General features: G+C 51.9%; 1 long non-coding RNA gene across 12 annotated transcripts; it reads right to left on the reverse strand.

Annotated features, from left to right (window-relative positions):
* Positions 1-383: 383 nt before the first annotated feature.
* LOC309452841 lies at positions 384-6,987 on the reverse strand. 12 transcript variants are annotated; one of them, XR_014186640.1, is made up of 6 exons: positions 6,946-6,978; positions 6,520-6,804; positions 5,049-6,424; positions 4,569-4,851; positions 2,036-2,319; positions 385-654 (listed from the first exon to the last, which is right to left on the reverse strand). It is a non-coding gene; the product is annotated as an uncharacterized lncRNA (long non-coding RNA). The 12 variants fall into 12 exon arrangements; XR_014186643.1 differs by having other exon boundaries at positions 402-654; positions 6,339-6,424; XR_014186639.1 differs by having other exon boundaries at positions 384-654; positions 5,049-6,804.
* Positions 6,988-7,871: the final 884 nt, after the last annotated feature.

Consider the following 7,871-nt stretch of genomic DNA (forward strand, 5'->3'; position numbering starts at 1 on the left):
CTCCAAGCATGGATTCGCTAAATGAGTATCGTGGGCTGTCCGTGCGCTGGAGTCTCACTGATGATGCGCCCGATGATTCATGCCACGCCAGGACCCCACTGATTGAGGACGCCCCTCTTTCTCACAGCAGGTTCTGTTCTCAGCTTCCCAAAGCGGCCTTGAGATTCCTTTGAGCCAGACTAATTCAGCAACAGATCTTTATCCATCAAAACCCCACCACAGGCGATGAGAACACTAGTGTGGGATGACTTAGTACAAGCTGGTATCCCACCATCAGAAATAAGCGGGATCATACCATCACAAAGTTTTTGCCGCTTGTAAAAGTTTATGCTTATGCAAAAAAGCCAACCAGCCCCAGCCCCCCTGCCCACACTGCACCCCCCCTCCACCCCCCCTGCCACCCCAGTGCGAGACCAGTTTGCCTTTACCTGGCAACAAAAGCCATAGACTTGACGAGTATCGTCTCAGAGATACAAACACAATCCCTCCGTTTGCCACCAGATGATAGTAGCTGATACAGCACTATGGTCGGGTACTGTTACTGATTGCCATGATATTGATGATCTGTTGATTGTGGCAGCGTCACAACAAGAAACTGAAGCAGCCGCTGAATTTTTGAAGGTGCTTTTGCAGGACCAGGGCTGGGCAATTACTCTGAAGAAAATGCAGGGCCCTTGTGCTACCGTACTATTTTTAGAAATAGTTTGGCATAGGCAGTTTAGAGAAACACCAGCTAAAGTACAGCACACAGTGCAGCAGCTTTCTTACCAGCTCCAATAAAACAATTACCTGCCTTTTTAGGATTTTTAGGGCATTGGAGAATTTTCATCCCTACATCTCCTGCGGAGGAGGAGTCCCCTTGTGAAGGGTTAATAGCAGAGCACAATAAAGTTGATTCATTTGAGTCCCAAACCAGTAAGAAAGCAGATAATGTGACCTCTGGTGAGCTGCATGCTCAGGCTCTAAATGTGCATATAGCTTGTGGACGTGGATCAGCTTATGCTGCACACGCATAGGACACTGGTCACAATCAAACCCCTTTGCTGTTATATACTTGTAGAACATGCTCACATCATTGTGCTGCTTGTACACAGCTGCATTTAAGAGCATGGGGAAAGGTAAAACCGGGTCAGTGGGCCTTGAATACCTGTCAGGTTGATTATATTGGCCACGTACCCCCATCGAGGGCCTGGCAATATGTATACACTGCTGTGGATACAGTGTCAGCACCAACTACAGGGGAAATGAAATTATTCCCACCAATGCATTGTGAAGTGGGACTGCAGCCTATTGATCTAGATGTAAAAATTCATATGACTCCAGAGAATGCTGTGTGGTTTTGTACCCTGACCTCCTCCTATGTTACATCCTTTGCTAACATCAGATTCTCGAGCTCTTGTATGTCAGGTATCTTCAGTGAACACCTGTGTTTTATCTAGAGGAGACAGCTCTGGAACAATGTTATTGGTGTCACAGACTCACCATCCGATTGAAGTCCAATCTGAAAAAGTGCAGGCCACGACTTTCCAGTCTGTGTGGGCAATGAGCCCACAGCAGGTTGTTAAACCCAGAGTGACACCAGCTGACGGAGCTGGAGCAGCAGCGTGTGTATTACTGGAAGGTGACATCATCTCACATCTTTGGAACTAATGCGGCAAGTGAAACCATCTACTGATAATGCCTGGCTGAATAGCTCGTGTAACTCCTTGGCAAGATGAATGGGACACCTGATTATTGCAGAAATAGGTTTTTTCCTTTTTCTGTGTTTATTGTGTGCCCCTGTAAATTGCTCTGTGCTACACCTCACAAGCACAAATGAACAACGCTGGCTTCGTTGGCCCCAGCAGAAGCAAGAACCTGAGCGAGGGGGTGGAATATATGGGGAGATAGCGAAAGATTTGGCAAGGTGATTAGTTAAATGTAAATACACTCCAGTGACTTGCACCTGCCTGTAGAAAGGGATCACACAGACACTTTTAAATTAGCCAGTGTCACACGCTGCCTGTAAAACATCTCCATCTACAGACACACTCACCCATCCTGCGCGGCACTCAGAACCTCCTCATCCACCACAGCTCAGGCGGGAACAAAACGAATCCTCCTGCTCTCCCCACACCGAGAGCAGCCAGTTTTCCCTGCAAGCACAACAGCAGCTCGTGCGCTGCATCTCCCAAACACACTCGGTACCGCAGAAGCTTCGGCAGCGCTGACCAGGACAGTCTGTACTTGTGCAAGTGATGAGCTCGGTCTCAGCACAAGGGCCGGGACGGCTGCAGCACACAGGGAGAGCGTTGTAGCTGTTTCTCCTGGAAGGCAGGGCTGCAGGAAAGGAAATAAATTAGTTTTTCAGGAACAAGAAGAACACATTCAAATCACCAGGGAAAACCTGGAACAAAACACTAAAAGCCCAGGTTTTGCAGGGAGCTGGAAAAAACACCTAAAACCTGTCCCCGGACTCTTCCCTTTTCCGTCTCGCAGACAATTTCCTCACTCATCGACAAGGGCACATGAACACTCCAGGGGTCTGTCTGTCTGCTGCGGGTAAACACAAACACCACCTTTTCAGCTGGTCCATATATCCCCAGATAGAAGCAAATGAACTCAAACGCTGTCACCTGCCAAGAGCTTTGTCACCTCAAACATTATCTGCAGGGCCCGCTGGACAACTGCAGAGCGGGCGACTCACCCACCCTGGGCCACAACCTCGGCTGCCTGGAACGTTCACGGCTCTCTCAGAAATCTGGGCAGGAGTCAAAACCATTTTGGTTCGAGAGGAAGACCGGCTCGAGCTCAAGTTTCCTTTTGTATTCTCACACCTGGAAGCTCAATCATAAAGGCTCCACGGGTCCACACCAACGGAGCTCTCCCAACAGGCACTTCCAGTCATTCATGCCCAAGCCAACACATCACTGGAACCTGGCTACGCATTTTCAAACAATGTCCTTCTGGAGTCCAACCGATGCTGGGGTCGATTTTCTCCTTCAGAAACCCACAAAAATCCAAGCAATACAAGATGTGCTGATCTCTGCTCCAACAGCTCTCAACCTCCTGCACTTCAGCTTTCATGGCATTGCAGAAATAACAGAACAAACCCCAACGCAAAAGATTCAAGCAGAGCACCCTCCTTAAAAAGCAAATCCCAACATGAGTGCTCATTGCAATCAAAGGAAGCTGGGACACCACCCTTCAAACGCTCTGGCTGTGCAGCCTGGACGAGACGGTGTCTGCGGTTCAGCAACATCCACGCTCGTCACGACCGGCTGGTGCCGTCACCCCCAAATGTCGGCAGCAGCGTTTGTTAACACCGGTTAACAGCTTTGGGTACACAGACCTGCCTTCAGCTCATGTGAAAGCGTCTCCTCGTAACGCCCAGTGTGAGCCCAAGAACGACGCCTCCCTAACGCACACACTGAGGAACCTCAAACAGTGCCCCCTTCTCCATGGGCTGCGTCACAGCCTGTGACAGAAAGGGGATTCCACAGCCTGGAAAAGCTCCACAAGGAACTGGAGATTCCTGGGTCTCAGAGTAATTCTAGAGCTCAAGTGGTGACAGACATCAGCTCCAGCTCAGATAATACATGCCAACACCCATCACTGACCCAAGAAGGCAGCTCCTCCCGTCCTGCCCAACGGCTTCAAACCCAACACACTTTGTCCCTCCAACAGGACGCAGCTTATTGATTTCTAACACCATTCATCTCTGTCTTCCTCGAGATGAACTAGACGTGCATTACACAAGCAACCAAGTCCCCGCCTGGAAGCAGCGGAGCCTTTGCCTTCTTTTTTCCACCTCACTTTGCAGGAGAAGGAAAACAAATGGCAGCAGAGACAATGAGAAATTCAACCACCAAATGGAGAGGGAACCTTTGAGAGCGGGAAAACTCACCCATACAATGGAGAGAGCTATGTTGAATGAATAACACTGAAAATGAATCCTTCTTGTCAGGGTAAAAGTGCACAGCAATTAAAGACCTGCTGAACAGACCCCTGTCATTCTCAGAAATAAAAACCCCCAAGGCTCAGCCAGCCAGGGTTACTGCTCTAAATCCAAGCGCAGCTGCACCGACCTGAGTCAACACGGACACAGTCACCTCCCTTGTCCCACACGAAGCTGCACAGGCCACGTGCTGCTCCAACAGGAACGTGCTGGGGACACCCGGGTTTCCCATGGCAGCCTCTGCGCTGCCACCTGCACAAGCACCAACAGGCCGGCAGCTGTGGGCTCAGCTCCGGGGGTTCCCAGGACCAGGGCTCACTCGGGACACTCGGCAGCACCAACTGGCTGAAAACTCTCCGGAAATGGAAATTTCACTCAGCGGAAGGCCGTGCTCACTGCTAGAAAACTCTCGGTAGCAATAAGCTACGCTGCTTGCTAAAGTCTTCCCACAACAGTAAAGCTCCAAGTCGAACCACAGCCCTGGGCCAGGTCGCATTCTCCCAAGCAGCCTCAGCACCAAGAGCCCGGCTGTGCCCAGAGCCTCGGCTGACACAGGGATCGCACAGACACTTTTACAGGCAGCGTGTGACACTGGCTAATTTAAAACATCTCCATCTACAGACACACTCACCTGTCCTGCGCGGCACTCAAAACCTCCTCACCCACCACAGCTCAGGCGGGAACAAAACGAATCCTCCTGCTCTCCCCACACCGAGAGCAGCCAGTTTTCCCTGCAAGCACAACAGCAGCTCGTGCGCTGCATCTCCCAACCACGCTCGGTACCGCAGAAGCTTCGGCAGCGCTGACCAGGACAGTCTGTACTGTGCAAGTGATGAGCTCGGTCTCAGCACAAGGGCCGGGACGGCTGCAGCACACAGGGAGAGCGTTGTAGCTGTTTCTCCTGGAAGGCAGGGCTGCAGGAAAGGAAACAAATTAGTTTTTCAGGAACAAGAAGAACACATTCAAATCACCAGGGAAAACCTGGAACAAAACGCTGTAAGGGGATATAGCGAAAGATTTGGCGAGGTAATTAGTTAAATGTAAATACGCTCAAGTGACTTGCACATGTCTGTAGAAAAAGCACATACATCACACTAACTGTTCTACTGACCCTGTGTGCTTGATGAGCAGAACCTCTGTGTCAGATAACACAGGACTGTGAGAAACTCTGGGCACCTTATCACTGTGTCTGAGATTCCTGCTTTGTTGTGAGACAGAGCGGGAGGCTGCGCCTGCCTGAAGCCGTGAAATACAGGCGAGCTCAGCAGGCCCAGTGACCTTCCAGCAGGGCTGGACTGACCAGCGCCTGCATCCCCGCTGCTGTCACCTCTGCTGGGAGCTCAGGTGCGGCTTCGGAGATCCCCCAGAAGAGAGGGAACTACAATAAAACTTGCTCCTTGCAATTGCTTTCGTGGCCTCTGGCTCTTCTTATGACGTGCCTGTGTATCTGTACAAAATGTCCTTTTGGGGTCCAACTGATCCAAGTCTTCTCTCCTTCAGAAACCCACAAAAATCCAAGCAATACAAGATGTGCTGATCTCTGCTCCAACAGCTCTCAACCTCCTGCACTTCAGCTTTCATGGCATTGCAGAAATAACAGAACAAACCCCAACGCAAAAGATTCAAGCAGAGCACCCTCCTTAAAAAGCAAATCCCAACATGAGTGCTCATTGCAATCAAAGGAAGCTGGGACACCACCCTTCAAACGCTCTGGCTGTGCAGCCTGGACGAGACGGTGTCTGCGGTTCAGCAACATCCACGCTCGTCACGACCGGCTGGTGCCGTCACCCCCAAATGTCGGCAGCAGCGTTTGTTAACACCGGTTAACAGCTTTGGGTACACAGACCTGCCTTCAGCTCATGTGAAAGCGTCTCCTCGTAACGCCCAGTGTGAGCCCAAGAACGACGCCTCCCTAACGCACACACTGAGGAACCTCAAACAGTGCCCCCTTCTCCATGGGCTGCGTCACAGCCTGTGACAGAAAGGGCATTCCACAGCTTGGAAAAGCTCCACAAGGAACTGGAGATTCCTGGGTCTCAGAGTAATTCTAGAGCTCAAGTGGTGACAGACATCAGCTCCAGCTCAGATAATACATGCCAACACCCATCACTGACCCAAGAAGGCAGCTCCTCCCGTCCTGCCCAACGGCTTCAAACCCAACACACTTTGTCCCTCCAACAGGACGCAGCTTATTGATTTCTAACACCATTCATCTCTGTCTTCCTCAAGATGAACTAGACGTGCATTACACAAGCAACCAAGTCCCCGCCTGGAAGCAGCGGAGCCTTTGCCTTCTTTTTTCCACCTCACTTTGCAGGAGAAGGAAAACAAATGGCAGCAGAGACAATGAGAAATTCAACCACCAAATGGAGAGGGAACCTTTGAGAGCGGGAAAACTCACCCATACAATGGAGAGAGCTATGTTGAATGAATAACACTGAAAATGAATCCTTCTTGTCAGGGTAAAAGTGCACAGCAATTAAAGACCTGCTGAACAGACCCCTGTCATTCTCAGAAATAAAAACCCCCAAGGCTCAGCCAGCCAGGGTTACTGCTCTAAATCCAAGCGCAGCTGCACCGACCTGAGTCAACACGGACACAGTCGCCTCCCTTGTCCCACACGAAGCTGCACTGGCCACGTGCTGCCTCAACAGGAACGTGCTGGGGACACCCGGGTTTCCCATGGCGGCCTCTGCGCTGCCACCTGCACAAGCACCAACAGGCCGGCAGCTGTGGGCTCAGCTCCGGCGGGTCCGGGACCGGGGTCTCCAAGGGCCTGTTCGCACACGGACCTTTGTGCGCGCGCCCCGGCCGCGGGCGCTTGTCCCGCCCCGATCCCGACCCGCCGCTCGCCCCCGGACCCGCCGCTCGCCAACCCGGACCCGCCGCTCGCCAACCCGGACCCGCCGCTCGCTCACCCGGACCCGCCGCTCGCCCCCCCGGACCCGCCGCTCGCCCCCCCGGACCCGCCGCTCGCCAACCCGGACCCGCCGCTCGCCAACCCGGACCCACTCAGGAGCCTCCGCTCGGCCCAGCGCTGCAGCCGGAAATTGCGTCACCGGGACGGGCTAGGCGAGCCGCGCTGCCGGCAGGACCCCGCCAGAGCTGTCCCATTATTCGCCTGACCCGCCAAGTTTTTATACGAAATCTGAATGAGTTGAACCATTATTAAAATAAAAAAGTCTCTGGGTAGTCGTGCCGTCATGGTGGCTCAGTGCAGTGGAAAATCCACTGAACTGAAGATCAGCCTCGGCTCTCAAATAAACTCCTCCCTCCCCCGCTCCGCAGCCGCTGAACCCGCAGCACAAAGTGCGATCGGCACGTCCCGCGGTCACACGGTGTCCGCGCTCGCTCGTCACCTCACTCGCTGGCTGCAGCAGCACTAAGGGCCTGTGGATTCCACACCCGGAGTGTTCTGTCCTGTCACAGAGGAACAGTCTTGGCTGCTGAGAACAGGTTCCATTTTAAAGTCGCTGAAGAGAAGTTTCCGCTTCCTGGAATCTCAAAACAGCAGCAGCTCTAACGAACGTGACAGACCATGGGCCACGTGCATTTCTCAGTATCTGTCCTGATCGGTTTTATCTGGTCATTATTAATGCCAGAAAGAGGTGGAAAGATACAGATGACGGGTTGTGCTGGACAGAATTACATCATTTTTGCCAAATAAAGAACTGAAATAAATAACTTACGCTTTTTCTATGGATAAACAACGTTTAATCCAATTCCTTAATTGTATTCCTTAAACACGTGTTCATAACGTGTTCATAAGCTAAACAGCGCTGGGTGCGCGGGGGATTCGCTCCGCCCAACACTCACACCTTTAAACAATAAGAGGTGTGCTTAAATACAGTGAGGTGTTACATATTCATAATGACCCCAGGAATGCCTCTACATATGGTGAAGCACGTGAAGCATCCAACCCCAAAACTTAACT

Source organism: Streptopelia decaocto (assembly GCF_964273445.1).
Source record: "Streptopelia decaocto genome assembly, contig: HAP1_SCAFFOLD_184, whole genome shotgun sequence".
NCBI classification, from domain to species: Eukaryota; Metazoa; Chordata; class Aves; order Columbiformes; family Columbidae; genus Streptopelia; species Streptopelia decaocto.